Source organism: Dermacentor silvarum, chromosome 2 (genome assembly GCF_013339745.2).
Source record: "Dermacentor silvarum isolate Dsil-2018 chromosome 2, BIME_Dsil_1.4, whole genome shotgun sequence".
In the NCBI taxonomy this organism is placed as follows: domain Eukaryota; kingdom Metazoa; phylum Arthropoda; class Arachnida; order Ixodida; family Ixodidae; genus Dermacentor; species Dermacentor silvarum.
Window position 1 is genome coordinate 102,218,455 of NC_051155.1, and position 24,021 is coordinate 102,242,475.

At 49.9% G+C, this 24,021-nt stretch overlaps 3 protein-coding genes across 6 annotated transcripts in view; 1 reads left to right on the forward strand and 2 right to left on the reverse strand.

Annotated features, from left to right (window-relative positions):
- LOC119441650 (probable ATP-dependent RNA helicase DDX43) overlaps positions 1 to 24,021 on the forward strand; it is a 211,266-nt gene that overhangs the window by 120,098 nt on the left and 67,147 nt on the right. The gene's annotated exons all lie outside the window — the stretch shown is intronic.
- LOC125943110 (uncharacterized) overlaps positions 1 to 24,021 on the reverse strand; it is a 492,224-nt gene that overhangs the window by 13,719 nt on the left and 454,484 nt on the right. The window contains exon 2 of the mRNA XM_049661505.1: positions 21,846 to 21,876. The gene's annotated coding sequence lies outside the window, so the exon portion shown is untranslated. The remainder of the gene's footprint in view (positions 1 to 21,845; positions 21,877 to 24,021) is intronic.
- Positions 1 to 24,021, reverse strand: part of LOC119441651 (probable ATP-dependent RNA helicase DDX43) — a 160,964-nt gene that overhangs the window by 1,827 nt on the left and 135,116 nt on the right. The gene's annotated exons all lie outside the window — the stretch shown is intronic.

A 24,021-nucleotide genomic window follows, 5' to 3' on the forward strand; every position in this document is an offset into this window, starting at 1 on the left:
CATCTTTGACGGGCACCGAGATCACTTCAGCGTCTGTGCGCGACGCATTGGGTCGTTCATAGTTAGCCCGGCCACGGCCAGCCGCTGCGCCGAGGTTGCCTGCTCCGCCGTAACACCTGGGTTCTGAAGTCGGCTGCGAAGGTGGAGGAGCGTATTCGTCCTCGATCCACTCATAATCTGTATTCTTCGAAGCGGCGTCCATAACAGGGGATACAGCGTTCCCTGGCCAAACGACGGTCGCGATGCTACGCTAGTCAGTTGTAGGCCTTGTGGGCAATGGCCGTTACCAGCAAGGTACGATAGGCCCGTTCAAGATAAAACAGACCTGGTGACAACGAAATCTCTCCAGAAAGAAAAAAAATTCTGGACACTTGAGTGGAGGTAGACGCAGACGCGATGACGGACACTTGCGTACAGGTTGACGCCAGACGCAAAAATGAATAATAGAACGCGGCAGCACGGAAGCTGCAGCACCAGCAGCACGTGCTGTGAGACCGCGAATCCGCGCCGACAAAAGGCCACGAAGAAAAAAATTGGTATTAATCCGCCCGTCTAATCACCTTCGGTAGCACCTCAAACGTAACTTGTACGTAGTCACGCCGCGGACGGACTACATTCAAAGTTACAACAGGCATGCGCCAAAAAACTAGATAGTTGAGAAATGTCATTCGCATCAATTCAAAATCTGGGCACTTGCAGATGTGCGCGTCGCCACCAACACCTCATTACCAAATATGTATCAGAACATATATGCAATAATTGAGTTTAATTTCGTAGGATAGGTGGCGCTACAACTTTTTATTTGCAATTTTTGGCTCACGTATGCGAGAATTTGGTCTTACGTGGTTTCGCAACGCGTACGACTTCCCTTTTCACAGCAATGAGCAACATGTTTTTCCGACGTTCAGGTAGAAAAACCTGTTTCGCGGCTGCTTTCGCGGCGCGCCTCTTGCCGCCGGCGGCGGGCCGCGCGCGTTTTGCCGCTAGTGTGTACGTGCCATTACAGTACCTCCGTGTTTACAATGCAAGCGCGTGACGCCGATACGGCGCAGCAAACCTCCGTTTCGACACATATCGTAGACTGCGACTGTCTGGACGACACGAAGCTTTGGGCACAGCTTTAGAGGACATGCAAGTGCTTTCAGAGCTCAGTACGCCTTGTCCAAACGGCGCGAGCAGCGCATACGGTGCTTAAAGCGGGGCTAGAGATATGGAGATGTATTCCGAGCTGATCCCGCTTATGAATTAAATCGGGATCAGTGTGCTCTTCGTTCTTTATTTGGCAAACATTTTAAAGCAGCGGCTTGTCTTGTTTCTGACTCAGTAACGTTCCTCGGTGCGGCCACTATCTGATTGTGTATTTTCAGCTTCATTGCTTGCGGGGGTGCTCTGCTGCGATAGATTTGTTCTTGCTGCGCACAAAGCTTGTAGCAAGGACGTATTATCGCTAGCCCCTCGCTTACTCTGCGGACCGTCACGAAACGTTCAGCTTCCAACATGCGTGTCTTGTCGGTGTAGTCGCCGTCACTCATGCTTCGGCACATTGATTCAAGTGAGCGCCCATTCACTTATTATTGATACGTTGGCGATAGAATGAGCGTAAGTTTGCGGGTGAGTAGGGGTGAATGTGTTTAGATAAGGTGCGAGAAACTTACTATCCCAGTAAGTGGCGCTACTTCCTTTTGTAACAAGCGGTACTCACTCTTAAGTGCCGACGTTCCGGAGTTGAAGTCTTTTCTTTGGAGGTTAGCCATACAGCGCTGGCGGATGAATTATCTCTTTTTATCCTCGAGAAAAGCCGTGCATCACGAAGGGCCGGCAACACAGGCAGTCCGTATTTAGCAGCGGCGAAACAGGTTGATTCCGTTCCTTATATTGGCATTATTTATATGCGAATCACAAATTTTGCAGCTAACTACCGCACACGTCTTCCCTTTATCGTTACACACTTTGCAGCATGAATTAGACAAAGCGCATTAGCGAACACCCAGTTGCATTCCCGACAGCTGATCGCACAGTAGCAGGGCAGAAGCAGTAATGGTTTCGTATTCGTGCGCATTCGCCGAGGCAACGTATGGCGCGCCGTCGAAAGCGCCATCTCGTTCCTCTAGAGCAAACTGCTCCTCGAAAAGGGTCAACAAACGGGCCTTTACTGCTACGGATTACTCGTCTCTATGTGGCATGCATGGCTCTGAGGCATGCGGCAGGCGCGGTCTCTCTGCTTCTTTATGGGAAACATGCTGGCATTAGAAGCTGGTTCTCGCGTTCCCTGCCAACTTACTATTTGTTCGCGTGTAACAGACACGTGCTTGATCCGAAGCTTTTTCAAAATTTCGTGTTTTGCGGTTCTATTTCTTAAGCAGTTTGGTTTACGCGCACTCGCTGACGGTACTCGGTGCTCTCGCATCGGCGATCTCGCTGCGGGGTCTCCGAGCGCACTAACAGGGAGGGGGGCACCCGTGCTTTTGATTGGCAGCAAAGCAGAACTTCGAACGAGAGCGCGTGACTATTCGTAAACGAGAAGCATTGCTCCTCTGTTGCGAAGCAACCACTTACGGTACCGGGATCAATTACTGTGCGTACATCAATTAGGTACCGTTTCGTGTTGTCCCGAATTACATTATGGTGGTGGTTTGAATGGTTAATACATGGCGGAATGTTCAGCACTGGGGATAACAGTGGGGCGAACAACGTGGTGTGCAAGGTGGTCCAGCAAAGGTTGTGCGGGAGAAGACGGAAAAACGCGAGAAATTGCATCTTCCAAAAGAACGCTTCCTTTTGGCACGTCAAGCAGGAGCTCTCCTCCTAGCTCTGAGAAGTATCTTTTCTTCAAAAACATATCGTCTGTGAAATGTTTGCTGCAAACTACATCCTTTGTACGTACGAGCGTATGGTCCTTCCAAGGAATCGCTTGAGCCCAGGCTTTGAGGCGTTCTGGATCAGAAGGAACATATCGAACAAAATTGATTTTTCTTTGCAGGTCTGGTAACCTAACTTGCAACCTCTAACGATGCATTTTCTGCCCATCGTCGCTTGTTGTGTAGTCCTGTTGTTTCGTCAGATTTTGCACATGGCTCATTTTGCAGACGGCAATCTTCAAAATATGTTCATTCAGCGAACGCGGCTCAGCACGCAAGCAACTAACAATGTTACGGAAGGCGAGCGAAGAACAGCTACAAAGATTTCAATAGCACAAAATCCGAGGGCCTCTAAGCATTTCTTAAGCCGGATTAACACGACGTGTTGGGCCACTTAATCAGAGACATGGCTGAGCTTCAACAAATCATGCCGCGAGCATTTTGTCAGCGGCTTCCTTTAGTGCGACGTGATTCGGTTGCACTGAGCCACGTCACGCTAGTCCGAAGACTAAATCGGCGATCCGTCCCGTGCTGTGAATCGTGTCTTACGAGTTTGAACGCCGCTTGGCGCGTTTTGATTTGGCCTCGTCACGGTTGGCCTTACCGAGGCGCATTTAGAACGCAGGCAAAAGTTTGCGCGGATAACACAAGCAACCAGAGATCGCGCCGCCGTCTCTGCAGACTCTGCTCCGTCTAGGCGATGCCCTCTTCCCTCGCGCTCTCACCACGGTGACCTACTTTCGTGCGTCGCGCAACCATTTCGAACTTCCCGCGAATCGCCCGGTTGCTATACCAACAGTAGATAAAACCTTTTCTGTCTTGAAGTTGCCTCGTACCGCCGATAAGTATCCGCTGCCGGCACCGGGCCGATTGACGCGCGCTGTTGCTACTTCATCTGGTCGATCGCGCCTCACGAGTGTCCCCACTTAAAATGTATATATCTTACACCGTGCTTCAGATATAAGGTTCGAGTTGGATCTCTACTGGGTTCAGTTGCTTCCTGTATGGCTGGTGAGGGTTGCAGTTGAAGGAAAGAAGGAAAACATTTATTAGGTCCTGTAAGTTATCAGTTGCCTCACAAAGGGGGCTGCTCCCACGTTGGGAGGGTGCAACTGTTTTCACAACAAATCCGTGCAGGGGCGGGGCCTCGCCTCGATGACGTTTCACCATTTTCTTTTTTTTTCCTCTCTGTTTGGCGGCGCGGTCGGTGTGCGGCGCCTCAGTTCAGATCTTCTCATTCCACGTGAGAGAGAAGTTGGCGCGCATATCATATTCGCGGCGTGCGTTGCTTTGTTTCGCTTGTGAACGCGCAGAATGCAACGATGAGCGAGCCTCCTGAACGACAGTGGTTGATCGAAAAGTACCTCCAAGGGTTACATCATCATGAAGACGGCTACTCCCATGGCTACCTGAAGTCAGACGATGAGCTTAAGCTATTTGAGAGGTCCTTGGCTGCCGTCAACGAGAGGTATGATGTGCGGACATCAAGAGACCTGAACAAGCCGTCTAAATGTAAGGATGTATCGACTGCTTCTTAATGTTTCGCTCTGCGCGTAGATTTATCATTGAAAAACGCAGTAGTAATTTTACCCAGGGACTCAACCCGGCAAAACGTCTTCTTTTCAGTTGCGGTTAGTGCGAAACACTAGACAATTCATCTATCTTGTTTCGCCTTTTTGAAGATCGGGTTATCATTGTTCTGGTTATCGGTTCAGAGTTCCCCTGGCACCGATTTATTTCAGTTGAGTGGAGTATTGTTCTGGTTACCGCGACATGACCCGACCCTCACAAATTTTGATAAGCGTAAAAATAACTGAACTGTTATTTTTCGGTTTCAGTCATGATTAGAACCGCGCATACAAGCTAATTGTGACTTTAAAAATGAGAAAGTCTGCCCCTGTGCTCTTTACATAAATGCTTCAGAGCTGCGCTTGGGCGTTTGGTTGGTAAGCATCTGCGCATGTTTTTTTAACATTGAAAGAGCAATCGTGCGCAACACGAGACACGAATTGCGCTGGGGCTGTACTATGGTGACTAGATGGGCCACCATATATCTGTACCACGGCCGCTCGATGAAAACGCACATGTGTGCGTTTTCATCGAGCGGCCGTGGCTGTACTCCATGTCGTGACACGGCCGTGTGTGCCACCCGTGGTCCTGCTACAAGGCATAGGCCTCATATTGAACTGTTCAGTGTTAAAAAAATTCAATTTTCTATTAATTGAATTAAATTCAATGTAAAAAAAACATGCGCAGATGCTTACAAAACAAACGCCCAAGCGCAGCTCTGAAGCATTTATGTAAAGAGCACAGGGGCAGACTTTCTCATTTGGTCACAATTAGCTTGCATGCGCGGTTCTAATCATGACTGAAACCGAAAAATAACAGTTCTGTTATTTTTACGTTTATCAAATTTTCTGAGGATCGGGTCATGTCGCGGTAACCAGAACAATACTCCACTCAAACTGAAATAAATCGGTGCCAGGGGAACTCTGAACCGGTAACCAGAACAACGATAACCCGATCTTCAAAAAGGCGAATCAAGATAAATCAATTGTCTAGTGTTGCGCACTAACCGCAATTGAAAACAAATCGTTCTGCCGGGTTGAGTCCCTGGTTAAAATTACTCCTGCGTTTTTGAATGATAAATCTACGCGCCGAGCGAAACATTAAGAAGCAGTCGATACATCCTTACATTTAGACGGCTTGTTCAGGTGTCTTGATGTCCGCACAGCGTACCTCTCGTTGACAGCAGCCAAGGACCTCTCAAATAGCTTAAGCTCATCATCTGACTTCAGGTAGCCATGGGAGTAGCCGTCTTCATGAAGATGTAACCCTTGGAGGTACTTTTCGATCACCTTCTGTCGGTCAGGAGGCTCGCTCATCATTGCATTCCGCGCTTTCACAAGCGAAACAAAACAACGCACGCCGCGAATATGATACACGCGCCAACTTCTCGCTCACGTGGAATGAGCTGATCCGAACTGAGGCGCCGCACACCGACCGCACCGCCAGAGAGGGGAAAAAAAAGAAAATGGTGATACGTCATCGAGGCGAGGCCCCGCCCCTGCACGGATTTGTTGTGAAAACAGTCGCACCCTACACAAGCAGAGCCTTTTGGCCGCGTCGTGGGCTTCCTGGACGGCCCATAGCTGCTCGGTCAGGCCCGGGCTGCGAATCGCTGCCTTTAGCCTGTTCCGATCCTTGGCTAAATTTTCGTTGGTTCGGTTGCACGACCATAGCATGTGTTCGAAGTCAAGTGGTGCATTGCAGTCTGCACACTGTGTGTTAAGATATTTGTCTGCCATGTAGAAATGTAGTCTTCTTGGTGTGGGATAAGTGTTTGTTTGTAGTGGTCTTAAAGTAAGTACCTAGCTGTGGCATTAAACAGGTTCCAGTTGAATTCATACTAAAAACATTGCTGTTCGGTTGGCTTGTAATTGGAACAGTTGCAACCTAGTATTGCGCTCAAAATAGTGGTGGTAATAAGCTGGGCCTAGTTGGATTTCGCAGCAATGCATGTTTCCTAGCGCAACAAGCAGGTATATATACGTACGTATTAGAAGAGTTGCAGACAATTAAAGAGCGAAACGCTAGATATTCAACTAATATGTTTACAAGTGGAAGGTACGTCCCATATAGGTACATAAACAGGTAAAACAATATCCACAAAACAGGCACGACTACACAATTTGGCAGTATGCAGGCATTGCGAAGATACCGTTTATCTATGTCTGTCAGCGATATTGAGGCCATGCTTACACACCTTTCTGCTTCATGGTGGATAACCGTCTCGATACTACCTTTTTCAGATTTCTAGCTGTGCATATTTTATCGAAGCACACATGCAGCTAGCTGTGATTCAGCTGCTTCTGGAGGGCACCCTCATCTTCGGGAATGATCGGCAATGATGAGAGAAGCCCGCGAATAAACGCAAAATTGACGCGTGAGTTCGCGACGAGTTCGCGTCCTCGCCGGACCTCTAATAAATGTTATTTCAGTCATTGACGCGTGACTGGTCGCTCGAGGCACTTTGCGAGTATTCGCGGGCATCTTTCACGCTCGGAAAAAAACTTTTATGTAGCACGTATTGAGCAACAGAAAGCTGTACCGGGAGATTCTCATGTTGCTCTACAATTTTCTCATTGACACTTTTTATCTAATTATAATATTTCAGAAGTTGATTAATTAAAACTAATCATGTAATTAGTCGGAATGCAAAAAATAATCTAGTATCTCCAAGCGACGGCACACAACATTACCTTGGTTATGTCCAGCTACGTGGCATTTGCATATTTTTAAATCTTGGTGCATGATACAGGGGACACGTACGTAGCATGCAATGTCGGCCGCACGCAAGTGCAGTGGGCAGTTCCCTTCTTTAGGACCCTTTAGGATCTTTAGGCCTGGCACAGGTGGGATATATATTCAACCAATTAAAGTTTTCACAGTAAAGTCAATGCTACCAGAAAAGGGTAAACCAAGTGTCGGCCCTAAATAAGACAAGGTCGGCGTACATGCATGCTGCATGGTTCAAATAATTCGATGATTACATGTTGATTCTATATATAGCTATATCTATATTCTCTCTTTTTTATGTTCACCATTTACCCTATCATTGCGTGTATATATATATATATATATATATATATATATATATATATATATATATATATTGTACCGGAGCACATCGGCACCAGCTCTGTGCCAGCCAGTGTGTGGAAGAAGACGTTGACGATCGTGTGGTTCGCGCTAGGTCGGTTTTCAACGATCCGGCTTGTTAAACCGCTTTATCAACTCTACCTGCAAAATACTCTTGTTGCATTTGGTGGAGGTGCTGGGTAGTCCCCTTCAGCGTCCTGGAACTCCGCAGCCGTACGCTACCATCTGCCTTCACAATGACTGAGGATGCCGGACCCTCGCGAGCTTCTCCCGCTCCCACACCTGTCGTGTGCTCTGGGGTGCTTCATCTGCGTGATCCTCCAGTCTTCAGTGGCACTGACGATCACGACGTGGAAGACTGGCTGGCCGAGTATGAACGTGTTAGTGCACACAACAAGTGGGATGACCGCGACAAGTTGACTCATGCCATCTTTTATCTTACCGGCGTGGCCCATCTGTGGTTCAAGAACCACGAGGCTGATTTTACCACCTGGTCAGCTTTCAAAGAGACCCTCGTTTCGTTTTTCGGTCGGCCAGCAGTGCGCAAGCTTCGCGCTGAACACAGCCTCCGCGGACGATCTCAACAAATTGGTGAGACCTTCACAAGCTACATTGAGGATGTCATCGGCCTCTGTAGGCGAGTGAATGCGGCCATGTCGGAACCTGACCGAATCAAACACATCATGAAAGGCATCGACGATGACGCTTTTCATATGCTCGTGGCAAAAAACCCACAGAGCGTTACTGAAGTCATTGAACTTTGCCAAAGTTTTGACGAGCTGCGTAAACAGCGCATCTCCACACGTCGCCCTGGAATGCAAACGGCTGACCTTTCAGCTTTGGCTCCCAACAGCGCTGGTTTTGATTACACCTCGTTGCTGCCTCAAATTCAGCAATACGTACGTGAGGAAGTTGCACGTCAGCTCTCTCTTGTGGCATCGGTCACTGAGCCTCTCCCCCCACTGGACCAGTCGCTTCGTCGGGTTATCCAGACGCAAGTTGCTGAGGCCCTCCCGTCCCCCGCTTCGCCGCCGCACGTTACGGCGCCGCCGCAAGTAACGGCGCCGCTAACTTATGCTGAGGCCCTTACACGATCTCATGCCCAACCGACGCCAGTCCCATCCAGCCCAGCCACCAACTTCTACACTCCGCCAAGTCCGGTACGGCCGGTTTACGTACCGTTCTCGCAACCGAGACCACCTCTAAACCCCTGGCGCACTCCGGACAACCGGCCAGTGTGCTACGCTTGCGGTATTCCTGGACATGTTGCGCGCTTCTGTCGCCGCCGCGGACTCTATTTTCGAGATGGCGCTCCCAACCTTAGCCATGTCCCTCAGCAAGCTACACACCGTCTTACATCTGACGCCACGGACCCGTATTCACGTCGCCCCGCCTTCAGTTCACGCCGATCTCCTTCTCCCCGCCGCCGCTCCCTTTCCCCCATGCTTCGCCGTTCCAACCACGACCAGGAGGAAAACTAACAGCCGCAGTTCCTGAGGCAAGAACTACGCCGTCGTCGAAATTTGCAAGGCCTCTTCTTTCGCCACCTAACGAGATTGTAGTGTTTATAGACGGTGTCGCGACGAACGCTCTTGTCGACACAGGAGCAGCTGTTTGTGTGATTAGTGAGATTCTCTGCCGCAAACTGAACAAAGTGACGACTCCGCTTTTTGATATTTCGCTACGCACAGCGAGCTCGCAGCACGTCAAGCCTTCGGCCACCTGCACCGCTCGTGTTTTAATTCAAGATGCGCTCTACATTGTCGAATTTGTCGTCCTTTCTCATGCATCGCACGCCGTTATCCTGGGCTGGGACTTCCTTTCCGCGCATCATGCAGTGGTCGACTGCGCACGTGCACAACTCGCCTTGTCTCCGTTCTGTACCGCAACCGACGATGACCCTCGCCCGTCTGCTGAAGTGGTTGTCGCTGCAGACGTCATCATCCCTGCCTTCTCTGTCGCCTTAGTGTCCGTCACCTGTGACGCTGTCCCCAATTCACCTGCACTTTTTGTACCGTCTGAGGAATGTGCGCGTCGCCGGAACGTTGTCCTACCGTTCGCAGTCGTCTCACTTGATGATGATTCCAGTGCAGTTTATGCGTGTAATCCGTTTCCCTGCTCTTCAACTCTATTACATGGCGAATCTGTTGGTCGTCTCGACACTTTTGATGCCATCTTTCCGTTTGATGCGCCCAATTGCGATACGACACCACTGCATATCGATGCCGTTACTTCTGCCGCCGCTCCCGCCTCACCAGAGCCTCACCATGCCTTATGCTGGTTGTCATCTATGAAAGACCCCACTGGCCGTCTCGCTCGTTAGGCTTTACGCCTTCAAGAGTATGACATACGTGTTATTTATCGCTCGGGACGCAAACATTCAGACGCCGATGCCCTATCCCGTTCTCCTCTTCCGTCTGACTTACTTTGTTTACAAACTTCCACCTGCGATTCGTCGTCCCTCAGCATCACCGACATGCCGGCCGAGCAACGCAAGGATCCCTGGATCGCTTCTCTGCTTGACGTTCTCTCTCACCGTTCGCTTGAATCTGTTTCACGCACCATTCGTCGTCAAGGGCATCACTTTGTCGTTCGTGAAGGCTTGTTGTACCGCCGCAATTACCTAACCGATGGCCGCAGATGGCTGCTTGTTATCCCCCGTCATCTGCGCTCGGACATATGCACCGCCTTCCACGATGATCCTCAATGCGGCCACGCTGGCGTATTCAAGACCTACTCCCGCCTACGCCTGAGGTATTACTGGCGCGGCATGTATCGATACATTCGCCAGTACGTGCGATCATGCCTTTCGTGCCAACGCCGCAAGACTCCCCCTCATAGCACCACTGGTCCTCTACAACCTTTACCGTGCCCTACAAGACCATTTGACCGTGTCGGCATTGATCTTTACGGTCCCCTCCCCAACACTCCTGCGGGCAACCGGTGGATCATTGTCGCCGTCGACCATCTCACACGGTACGCTGAAACATCTGCGCTGCCAGCTGCCACCGCGACAGACGTCGCTCGCTTCCTTCTTCGCCGCCTCATTTTGCGACACGGTGCGCCCCGTGAATTATTAAGCGATCGTGGCCGCGTCTTTCTCTCAAACGCTATCGAGGCACTGCTCCAAGAATGCCGCATTGTTCACCGCACCACCTCTGCGTACCATCCGCAAACAAACGGCATGACGGAGCGTTTCAACCGCACCCTTGGAGATATGCTTGCGATGTACGTGTCCGATGATCACTCCAATTGGGACCGGGTGCTCCCCTTCGTCACGTACGCCTATAACTCTGCGCCACAAGCTACCACCGGCTTCTCTCCTTTTTTTCTTCTATATGGACGTGAACCATCCTGTTCCATGGACACCATTCTCCCCTACCGACCCGATGTTTCTGAAGCCTCGCCTGTTTCCGAAGCGGCTGCTTATGCTGAAGAGTGTCGTCAACTGGCTCGCTCGTTTACCGCGCAAGACCAATGTCGCCAAAAATCTCGCCATGACGAATCCGCATCTAGCGCCCACTATTCCCCGGGAATGCTAGTTTGGCTCTGGGTCCCGTCCACTACTCCCGGCCTTTCGACCAAGCTTCTCTCGAATTACCACGGTCCCTACCGAGTAGTCGAGCAAACATCTCCGGTCAACTACATCATTGAGCCGCTCGAGCCATCTTCCGACCACCGCTGCCGAGGGCGTGAAACAGTTCACGTCACTCGGCTGAAACCGTGCTACGACCCTCCTGTGCTGTCAATCCCCTAAGTCGCCGGGTTGGCTCCTTTCTGCGTGGGGAGTGATTGTACCGGAGCACATCGGCACCAGCTCTGTGCCAGCCAGTGTGTGGAAGAAGACGTTGACGATCGTGTGGTTCGCGCTAGGTCGGTTTACAACGATCCGGCTTGTTAAACCGCTTTATCAACTCTACCTGCAATATATATATATATATATATATATATATATATATATATATATATATATATATATATTGTGAGCGCATTTTGCGCATATCGTCGTCGTCATCTGTACAAACGACTCATCATCTTGTGTGAGCGCTATTTGTGTATAAAGTATTGGGCCACGTCGTCAGTAAGCATGGCATCCAGCCTGATCTCGATAAAATCGCTGCAGTACTGCAATTTCCGCCACCAACCGCACTTAAGGAACTCCGCAGCTTTTAGGACTGGCGTCCTACTACCGCCGCTTTGTCCGTGACTTCGCCACCATCGCCGCTCCTCTACACAAACTTCTGACTTCGAGCGCGTACTTTGTGTGGTCGGACGACTGTGAAGCCGCCTTCCAGACCCTCAAACGAGTTCTCACGTCAGGGCCCGTGCTCCGTCATTTCGATGCAACGGCCCCTACTATTCTACACACTGATGCCACTGGGCATGGAATTGGCGCTGTCCTGCTGCAGCGGAATCAGAAGTCCGAAGAGCAAGTCGTGGCTTATGCAAGTCGTGCTCTTTCTCCTGCTGAGCGCAACTACACAATTACAGAACAGGAATGCCTCGCCATCGTGTGGTCAATACAAAAATTTTAACCCCATCTCTACGGCCGCCATTTCACAGTTGTGACCGACCATCATGCTCTCTGTTGGTTGTCGTCCCTGAAAAACTTGTCTGGACGTCTCGGTCGGCCGTTGGGTACTGCGCTTACAGGAATATGACTTCACTGTCACGTATAGATCCGGCAAGCAATATCAAGATGCCGACGCTTTGTCGCGCTGCCCGCTGTCCTCAAACACCCATGCTTCACCTTCGGTATGCACGTCACCATCTAGCCACACGTCTCAGCACACGCCCAGTAGCCCGGGACAGTCAGTTGCCTCAGTTGACTTTCTTCCGTCTACTGACCTCGTCTCACTCCAACGTACTGACCCATACTGCCGTACGCTGATCGACCGACTTACTGGCTTGGCACGACCCCCCAACAGTCGCTTAAGACGACAACTTTCGCGTTTTAAGCTTCAAGGTGGAGCGTTATTTCGATCAATCTACCATCCTTCCGGTAACCGATGGGTACCAGTCATACCTCGCTCACTTCGACTCCAAGTATTAGAAGCATTTCACGACGACGCGACGGCTGGCCACTTGGGCTTTCATAAGACCTACGACCGCATCAAAACGCGTTTTTTCTGCCCGGGCCTTTCCACCTCCGTCGCCAAATACGTTGGATCCTGCGCGTCATGCCAGCACAGAAAACGCTCGACATCCCTTCCAGCCGGTCCTCTGCAGCCTCTACCATACCCGTCCACCCCCTTCGAATTGTGGGCATAGACTTGTACAGACCCCTTCCACTCACGCCCGCTGGTCACCGCTGGATCGTTACCGCAGTGGATCATCTAACGCGGTACGCTGAGATAGCTGCTCTTCGCTCTGGTACTGCCTCCGAAGTCGCCGAGTTTTTCGTGCACAGTATCGTTTTGCGCCACGGCGCACCTCGTGTCCTCCTGAGTGACCGTGGCAAGACGTTCCTATCGCATGTCCTTCGTGAAGTCCTTCAGGCCTCTGAAACCACCCATAAGACCACATCATCGTACCATCCGCAAACAAATGGTCTTACAGAGTGTTTTCATCGAACTTTGTCCGACATGATGTCAATGTATGTTCGACCCAATCACACCAACTGGAACACCATCCTAGCTTTCGTGACGTTTGCGTATAATACTGCCGTACAACGTACAACCATTTACAGTCCCTTTTTCCTTGTGTACGGTCGTGCGCCGTCTTTCGTCTTGTATGCTACACTCCTTTCAGCACCTGCTGCCCCATCCGCGTCTCTTCCTGAAGAATTTCCTGCTCGCATCTCCCGCTGCCGTGAAATTGCCCGCACCAACACCGCTACCATTCAGGACAAACGGAAAATTCGCTACGATGCGACGCGTCGCGTTGCTTCGTTCCGCCCAGGCGACTAAGTTCTTTTGTGGACACCTGTTCGCGCACCGGGGCTCTGTGAAAAATTTATCCACAGATATCTCGGCCCCTACACCGTTTTGCAAAGAACTTCGGCCGTTAACTACCGCGTCACTCCTGTCACCTCAGCTACTGACCGCCGCCGCCGCACTACGGAAATCGTTCACGTATCTCGCCTCAAACCCTACATGCGCCGTACCTACCCTTTGTAGCTTGCGGTCTTGCTGACCGCTTTCCTGAAGAGGGGGAAGTTAGTGTGAGCGCTATTTGTGCATATCGTCGTCGTCATCTGTACATACGACTCATCTTTTGTCTCGTGCGGTGCTTCGTCTCTGCCTCGGGCGACTGCTCGGAAATAAAGGCATCGCATCGGTTGACATCTCACAATATATATATATATATATATATATATATATATATATATATATGCGTGTGTGTGTGTGTGTGTGTGTGTGTATGTGTGTGTGTGTGTGTGTGTGTGTGTGTGTGTGTGTGTGTGTGTGTGTGTGTGGTGTGTGTGTGTGTGTGTGTGTGTGTGTGTGTGTGTGTGTGTGTGTGTGTGTGTGTGTGTGTGTGTGTGTGTGTGTGTGTGTGTGTGTGTGTACACATATATCATTGAAGTAAAGAGTAACCGGAGCCGGCACAGAAGTAGTTCAAAAAAATAGAAGCACGTAGGAAAAACATAACAAGACTTTACTGACGTTTCGGCCGGGGTCCGGCCTTCATCAAGAGTGCGTGTACAAGCATACAGAGCTCAATTTATACCTTTTTGCCGTAAGGGTGAAAAGAGAAGAAAAAAATACAAAGTGAAAAAATAAATAAATACAAAGTAAAAAAGAATACAACGAACACGCAAATGGAAAAACGCGCGTGCACAGAGTAGAATTATTAAAAAAAGTGAATACAACAAGGCTGTGAAAACAAGCTCCTAAATCGTGAGTAGCCCATGACCAAAGGTGTGCACAGATTTCGTGTCGTCATGGATGTCAACACGTGCAATGACCCATGTCAAAATCATCAAAACGATGGGCATGTACAGTGGTGCTATACAGGGGTACAAAGTTGGGCGTGCATGGAGTGGGATTTGAAAACGTATTAACAAAAAGCATGCGGGCGTGACTGACGGGATTTAGTGGCGTCGTGAGTGTCGACACATCTGATGGCTCATGTTGATCAAAAGCGACAGGCATGTACATCACCACATCACCACATCAAAAGCGACAGGCATGTACAGTGGTGCCATAGAGGGGTACAAAGCTGCGTGTACATACAGTGGCATTGTGAAAAACATATTAACAAAAGGGATGCGAGCGGTCGCTGCTGCCAGGTTAGTATTTGACCACAAAGACGGTCATACACCCTCCCTGGCTTAAAGGACTCCTGCACTGCGACCTCCACTAACCTCCGAGTTGAACGTCCGCTGCGATCCATTGAATTCTTTGCACACGTGGTATTCTTTGTGTTTGTCGGCAGGCGTATTTTATACAAATTCTATGAGTGTGTGAAAATAAATGAAATAAAATATAAAATAAATGAAAGATTTAATGACAAGATTAAGTAATAAACAGCAATATAATTTCGAATTAATGCTGCGGAAATATGCATATCCCTACGTAAGCATGCCATATAATATGTGTTATAGAACCGTAACGAAATGCATGTTCATATGTATAACTATGCATGTGCATATATATATATATATATATATATATATATATATATATATATAATTCAAAGGGCAGGAGAACGGAGTAAAAAAAGAGAAAAAAACAATAACACGACTTTACTGACGTTTCAGCCGCACAGTCAAATGTCAAAGAAGAATGACAGCCGGAAATGCAGACGCACACCTTTTTTACCTCAAAGAAACCAAAAGTGATAGGGATAAAAGTACATGTGCAATGATAAGGGGCTACGAACTTGCAAGGTGTAAAAACGCGGATAAAACACTAAACGGGTAAAAAATAAAGTTTGCCAGCACTTTCATTGATTCCACAAGTAACCGCTTTAAATTTATGAATCAGATAGAATTCTCGAAGCTCTCTTTCGTGGTGGGAATGAAAACCAGATTGAAGGATTGTTGCGATGATTTTATCAAATGAGTGGCCCGGAATGAGCACGTGTTTTGATAGTGGAAGATGAGGGAGAGTAGCTGCGTCGCACTTGTGGTTGTTAAAGCGATACCGGAACGGCGTTTCAGTTTGTCCAACGTACTGTAATTTGCAAACAGAACATTCGAGCAAATAGATACAGTTGTTAGTGTCACACGTAAAATTACCTTTAATTTTCATCTGGAAATCGGAGGCAGTGCTTTTGGCAATACATGATGTTGTCATGTGTGTACAAACTTTGCACCGTGTTTTCTTGCAAGGTTGGCAACCCGCAGTCTCAGGAATCCTTGTTTTAGATGACGTTAAGATGTCATGCAGATTACTAGACCGTCTGAAGACTACCCGTGGGGGCTCTGGAAAGATAACATTAAGGTGATCACTCTGTGCTAGTATGTTGAAATGTTTTTTAAGGATTGACGAGACATTTGGAACCGATGCTGAGTGGGTTAGAACGAGGGCACTTTGTGTCTGAATGGGCGACTGTTTTTTTGCACGGAACAAATCCTTCCGATTTAGCGCATCGGCCCTTTTAACGGCATCATCCACAATATGACATGGGTATTCCTGCTGAATTAAAGCTTCGCGAAGTTGTTCACAGTTTTCATAGAAGTCCGACTGTTTCGAGCAAAGTTTTTTAAAACGGAGCGCCTGACTATATGGTACACTGGTTTTCCAGTGTTTTACGTGAGAACTTTTAAAGTGAAGATAACGATGCCTGTCCGTTGGTTTTCTGTAAAGTTTAGTGGTTAGTTTGTTGTTAGATAGGGAAACTGTAACGTCCAGAAAGTTAATCGTAGAACGAGAGTATTCATGCGAAAAAGAAATGGATGGGTGGGCGGTATTGAAATCGGCTATAAACGATAACAGTTCATTTTCACCATGAGGCCAGATAAAAAAAATGTCATCTATAAACCGCTTATAATAAAGAGGTTTTAGTTCCCGCTTGCCAAGAAAGTCATCCTCCAGAACAGACATGAAAATGCTAGCATAATTAGGTCCAATGCGAGTGCCCATTGATGTGCCGCTTATTTGAAGGTAGTGCGAACCATCAAATTCAAAATTATTGAGTTGTAAAATTAATTTCAATAATGTAGACAGTGTGTCACTACCAATGGTTTTCTGATCATCAGACGATCTGTCATAGGCATGAACAACTGCCTGAATGCCATCATTATGGGGGATGTTTGTATAGAGTGAGACCACATCTAATGTAACGAGCAGGGAATTTTCTGGTATAAGGAGGTCGTCGATGTCCAACAAAAATGGTTCGTATCTTTAAGATAAGATGAGAAGGTACATGGAAGACTGCTGATTATTACATCAACGTAGCGCGAAAGTTGCTCCGTGACAGTGCCAATGCCTGAAACAACAGGGCGTCCGGGACAGTTTTCTTTGTGTATTTTAGGTAGTAAGTAAAACCTGCCCGGGATGGGACTGAGTGGGACGAGTGAACCTACTGCGTTATCGCTTAATTGCTTCGCTTTTACGAGACCTTTAATGGTGTCTTGGACTACTGTTTTAAAATTTGTGGTAGGATCCCCGTCTAGACGCTTATAGAAAGTCTGATCACTTAGCTGGCTCTGGGCTTCGTTTATATAGTCCGTTGTGCTCATGATCACCACGGCACCTCCTTTGTCCGCTGGTTTTATCACAATGTCACTGCGTTTGGCCAATGATGCGATAGCTTTCCTTTCCTCTAATAAAATATTTGGATTAAATTAATTTTGGTTTTCGTAAGCTTTAAGGACGTCACGTTGGACGGCGGCAATGTACATGTCTAGGCATTTATCACGCTGGGCCGGAGGGGTCCAACGTTTGCTAGAAGCCATAACTGGTAGCGTGTCAGAAGTGGATGGGCAGTCGTGGAAATATTCCCGTAGGCGCATGTTGCGTGAAAAGTTTTCCAAATCTTTAGCCAATTGAAAGTCGTCATATCCGCCGGTTGCAGGACAAAAGGTTAGGCCCCGTGACAAAATGCAAAGTTCATCCCCAGTTAGGCTCTCATGGGAGAGGTTAACCACGTTAGAAAGAGGCGGCGGGCTGTGCTCTAGCCTAGGAAAGGATTTTATCGGAACCGCCGTTATTACCTGCCTTGGAAACAACGAGCGGCCCACACCATCACGGAGCAACTTTTTACACTTTTTTTCGTGAATCTCACTTAGATTTTTTTATTTATAAGCTTCTAATTCGGCGATTTCGTGCGTGCTGAAATCACTACTGGCGCACAATTGTCGTTCCGTATTAACGAGTCCTTAAAAGCCTGCTGATAATGATTTTGAACAATACGGGTAAGATCTAAAGAAGTTGTTCTAAGGGTTTCACGCCATCTAGCTGTATTCTTATCGGACATTTGACTGGTGACTGCTGTTACGGAATGGCTGAGTCCCCTAGGTGGAAACTGAGCCGCTAAGTATGAGCTCAGAGTGGATACATGTAGTTCGTTCCGGATCCGCTTTTCCACCACTTTCCTAAGCTTAAAAAGGCGGCAGAGGCACTATCGGTGTTTGCCCTATGGGCACAAGGCTCATATATATATATATATATACATGTCACGAGCAATGGCAAAGACAAAGACGTTGTAGTGGGGCTGGGTCTCAGAGGCTCTCCTGCCGGACTTAAACCTGCTGGAACCTGTGCGCTCTGTGCAGTCTTGACTACAAGTGCTAGCCGTTTACTGTTAATTAAATACTCCCTGTAACATCTTCTTGGTGGAGGTTGCGGGCTATATTCCACCCGACCCTGGACCTTCGGAGCGGACGCCACGTTTCTCCCGCCTCTATGCATGCCGAAGACAGTACGCAGTCATCGCAGCCCGCACCCGCGGCTCCGGCAACCGTGGTCCTTTCGCATCCCCTCGACCCCTGCACGTTTTGGGGCATGGACAACAATGACGTCGACGATTGGCTCCTATATTGTACGAGCGCGTCAGCAAGCACCACAGGTGGGATGAGACCCTAATGCTCACCAACGTCATTTTCTACCTACGGGGCACGGCTCACGTGTGGTTTAACACGCACGAAGAACTGGCAAGTTGGGACGTATATGCAAGGAGAAGATGCACCGTGTGATAGCGTATGCTAGTCGTCTTCTGTCACAGTCGGAAAATAATTACACTATTACAGAGCGGGAGTGCCTAGGTCTCGTCTGCAGCTGTCGCGAAATTCCGTCCGTACCTATATGGACGGCCGTTCGTGGTCATATATAACAGACCATCATGCGCTCTGCTGGCTCTCAACACTTAAAGACCCCACAGGGAGGCTCGGCCGTTGGGCATTCCGATTACAGGAGTACACGTTCTCGGTAGTGTACAAATCTGGCAAGTTACACAATGACGCCGACTGCCTTTCCCACCATCCCGTTGAACCACCCGACTCCACTGAAACAGACCCCGACACCTGTCTTTGTGATAACAGACTTCATCCATGTGGCCGACGAACAACGTAGAGATCCATCGTTATTGCTCTCTCTTATTGATCGTCTGCAATCCGGCACCCTCGACCCTTCATTCAACATGTTCTTGCTTCAGGATAACGTTCTTTACTGCCGCAGCATGCACCCCGACGGCGCAGCACTCCTGCTTGTTGTCCCGCATCATCTGCGCAGGGATGTCCTCGTCCAGTTTCATGACGCCCCCACTTCCGGGCACTTAGGCGTCTAGAGAACTTATGATCGCATACGACGACGTTTTTTTTTTTTCTGGAAGGGCCTTTATCAGTCCGTTCGCCGCTGCGTATCATCTTGTGACCTGTGTCAGCATCGCAAGAAACCTGCGACTCAGCCTGCTGGTCTCCTTCAGCCAATTCGTTCCAACCGAGCCGTTTTATCGAGTGGGCCTGGACTTGCTCGGTCCCTTTCCAATTTCCACGAAAGGCAACAGATGGATTGCAGTCGATACGGATTATACCACTCGATATGCATTTACTCGAGCGTTACCAACCAGCTGCGCCACAGACGTAGCCGACTTCCTACTGTACGACGTCATCCTCGAACATGGTGCTCCACGTCACCTACTCACAGGTCGCGGTCGCTGCTTCCTGTCTCGTGTGGTTGACGATCTGCTTCGATCATGTGCTACTCATCACAATTGACTTCACGACCTCATATCACCCTGCTTCCCATGTACGTTTCCGATGATCACCACGATTGGGACGTTGCGCTTACGTTCGTCACATCTGCGTACAACTTATCGCATCATGAAACTGCCGGCTACTCACCCTTCTATCTTCTTTTCGGACTCCATCCTTTACTACCCTTAGACACCTTGCTCCCTTGTGATCCGGCCCCCACGTCCACGACTTCCTATGCGCAAGATGCCATCACGCGCGCGCTCGTCGCGCGCACGTAGCCCGCGCTCGGCTCTCGTCATCGCAGACTGCACAAAAGGCCATTTACGATCGTCGACACCGGGATACTGATTTTCCACCGGGCTTTCTCGTCCTTCTCTGGCTCCCATCTCGTCGTGTCGGCCTCTGTGAAAAGTTAATGTCGCGGTAAGTCAGGCCCTACACCGTGCTGCGCCAGGTGACTCCTGTCACCTATGAGATAACTCCCATGGCATCGACCTCATCGACTGCCTCACCACGCAGCGACATCGTACATGTTTCCCGCCCCAAGCGTTACAACTGTGATAACCCATTTTGACCAGAACAAGCACCGGGACGGTGCTTCATCGGCCGGGGATAATGTCACGAGCAATGGCAAAGACAAAGACGTTGTAGTGGGGCTGGGTCAGAGGCTCTCCTGTCGGACTGAAACTTGCTGGAACCTGTGCGCTCTGCAGTGGCGCAACGACCGGGGGGGGGGGGGGGGGGGGTTGTACCCCCCCCCCCCTACACACACACACCACACATCCAGCTCCACCAGTCCAACGTGTACCTTCAGTGCTCTGCTCATATTGTCATTACAATTTAGGAGGTGGCTTGAGGTCCAATTTTCCTGATTACGAAAAACTCTATCATTGTCTTGTATTTATTCATTCACTTTTAAATTACTTTGAGTAAAACACTGAAGAAATAAACATCGTCATCATTCGGCATTGTATTTGCTTTTGAATTCGTCTGGGAAATGCAAGGAAATTGCATATTATGCAAAGTGCTTGCTCTCCCCCCCCCCCCCCAAAAAAAAAAAGCAAAAGAAATTGAACCCCCCCTGGCAGAAATTGTGGGTGCGCTACTGGCGCTATGTGCAGTCTTGACTAGTCAAGCGCTATCCGTTTACTGTTAAATACTACCCGTAACATTCGCTCGCCGTTCACCGTTCGTTTCCAGTCTAAGCCACGGCCGGGCCGGCCGCTCGCACGAGGGGGGGGGGGGGGGGGGGGGTGGAGGGGGTTTAGTGTGAGCATTATATTTACGCTTTATCTTGTCATCTGTACATACTCATCATCACGGCTGGAGACCATCGTTGTGGGGCTTAGGCTTGGGACAATAATGATGAGACTTGCGACCTAACCGTTGTCTCACACTATATATATTGTTACGGGGAGGCAAACACAACAGGAAAACGTATTTACAGTATATTTACAAGGCGATCAAGCGTCAACCATATGGCCGAGAGCGCGCGCCAGATCATCAGCGTCTTCTTCATCGATGCTCCTCTATAGATGAATCATACCGTGACATGAGAGAGAGAGAATAAACATCTTTAATGTATAAATGCAGCTTTGGAGAGGCGTCCTCATTCCAGGATGCCTTGAGCATGACCCCCGGCTGCTCAAGCACCGTCACGGTGCTTGCTATGACCCATGCGAGTGGTAAGGTTTAAGGCGGGATACCTGAATGTCACAGACCCCGGTGAACGAGGCGCAGACGCCGGATCAAATTCCAAAGCCGACTTAGCAGCTTCCGAAAATAATCCCACGAAAGCAAGGACAATTAAGAGTGGGCCCTCTGGTGCGCCAGCGAACGCCGGTTGCTGTCCAAAGACCGAGTCAGAGCCCAGAGTTGTCAAAACACAACAAAATATATTCTTCACACAAGACAGTTACACACACACTTGCACACTTAGGCTAGACACAACACAATACAAATCAGATGGGTATTAACAAACACAAGAAAATAATTCACGACAAGCACTAAGAGTCCAACACGTAAAGTACAAAATAAATAGGAACACTAAGTGTCCAATCGTATTCACCGTGCTGGTTGGTCTTGGAGTCAGACGATCTCGGCGTAGCTCGCGCAAATCTCGAAGAAGGAACTTCTTCCGGAAATGCAGACGCTCGATGAACTCGTCGACTAGCTTGCCGGGGAATCCCCTTTTTCCGCAGACGCTTGGTCTTCACGTTACATCACTTCACGGTGCGGACTCAACTCCTGAATTCCTCACTGGACTCCGAACTGACAATGCTCGCACGGCGTTTATATAGCCGTCGACGGTCCTTCTCGAACATTCGATCCGAGTTGTGATTCCGTAGCACGGCCAAAGCTTGGGAAACTTCGAGTCTTTTCTGGTACCTTCGACCACCGCCGCGTCGTAGAGGGGGGGGGGGGGGTGATGACTCATGCTGTTCACGCACGCTTACACGCTGTAGTTATCTCTCTCTCGACCCGCCGGGTGAGAAGGTGTCTCGGCGCGCGCGTGTCTTCTCTCTCTCTCTCCGGTTAACGTCGCTCCGTCGAGTCTCTTCCAGGTTCCAGACGTTTCGGCGCCGTTGTTAGCGTTGTTGCTTGAGGCGTATGCGCTCTCCCCCTCTATTGAAGTTGCCGCGGGGCCGGCGTGTTCTTTCGCTGGCTTGCGTGATGGTGATGGTGGTGGAAAACTTTTATTGAGAAGGCCCGAAGTAATGAAAATTAAAAAGCAGCGTTGTGGGCGGCCTTCAGGCTGCCGGTTGTGGCGTCCAGGCCGTGCCTATAGTCGCGACGTCCTCTGCCCAGGTCACCAGCCGGAGTTGGAGATCCGGCTCGGTGCTGGACAAAGCAGCCTCCCACTGCTGCGGACTGGTTAGGTGCCAAGAGGCAGGGGGCAAGTGTGCCGGGCAGGAGAAAGATGTGATCGTAATCGGCGCGGGAGCTGTCACATAAGCGGCAGGCCGGCGAGTAAGTCCCGGGGTGGAAGAGGGCAAGCCGTGCAGGAGTAAGAAAGGTGTGGGCCTGAAGGTGGCGCCACAAGTGTTGGTGGTGCTGGGAAAGGGATTTGTGCGGTGGGGGGAAGGTGAGACGAGATAGGCGGTAGTGCAAGGTGATATCGTGGTACGTGAGGAGCGCATCGCGCGTATCCATTCCCGGCGGGGGCGGGCTTGCTCGGTCAGTCGAATCGCGAGCGATGGAATTGGCCGCCTCGTTTCCAGGATGGGCCGCGTGAGCGGGCACCCAGATGATTTGGATTGGGCGAGAGGGAACAGTGTCGGAACGCAAGATACCGGAGGCCGGGGATGCCACCCGTCCAACCGCGTAGTTGTAGACTGCAGGCTTGGAATCACTGAAAATGTATTCCGCTGAGGTTTGCGTGATGGCAAGGGCAATAGCTGCCTCTTCGGCCTCGACCGAGGTCGAAGTGTATACTGAGGCAGTAAGAGTGGGTCGAAAAGAGTTGTCAGTGACTGCAAGGGCATGGGCTGGGTAGTGGCGGTACGGGGCGGCATCCACGTAAGCCACGGCGGGTTGCCGTTCGTACTGACGCCAGAGCGCGGAGGCTCGCGCTGCTCTACGGGACGGGTGGTGTTCAGGGTGCATATTCTTAGGAAGGGGATTAACGGTTAGCAGGGAGTAGACGTGGGAAGGGATGGGCAGTGAGGTGGGAAGAGGGGTAAGAGGGGAGAGTTTAAAGGTAGAGAGAAGTGCGCGACCAGGCCGAGTGCGGGAGAGACGGAGGAGCTGGGCCGTGCGATGGGCCTCCGTCAGCTCTGTAAGGGAGTTGTGGACGCCCATCGACAGTAACCGAGCCGTTGAAGTAGATGTGGGAAGAGACAGGGCCGACTTATATGCCTGACGAATGAGGCTGTTGACTTTGTCTTCCTCGGTGCGTGAAAGGAAAATATACGGAAGAGAATAGATGAAGCGGCTGAGAACGAAGGCCTGGACTAGGCGGCGGAGGTCGTGTTCGCGCATGCCGTGGTGACGGTTGGCAATGCGGCGTATTAGGCGGATGGTCTGGTGTACAGTGTTTGTGAGTCGAGTGATGAGGGTGGTGTGCTTGCCATTGGACTGAAGAAAGAGTCCGAGAATGCGGAGAGTGGAGATGAGGGGAATGGGTGTGCCGTCAAGGGAGACTGTGAGTGGAGAAGGCGACAGGGGGGCCATCCCCCGAGGCAGAAAGAGCAAAAGCTCCGATTTGGCCGGGGAGCAGCTCAACCCGACAGACCGGGCGTGAGTCGCCACCGCGTCCACGCCCGCCTGGAGAGTGGTCTCCATGTCGCCAAGATTGCCGGTGGTCACCCATAGGGTGATGTCATCGGCGTAGAAAGCATGAGACAGAGCTGGGATAGTGCGTAGTGCACGTGCCAGCGGGAAGAGGGTGACGTTAAATAGAAGAGGGGACAAGAC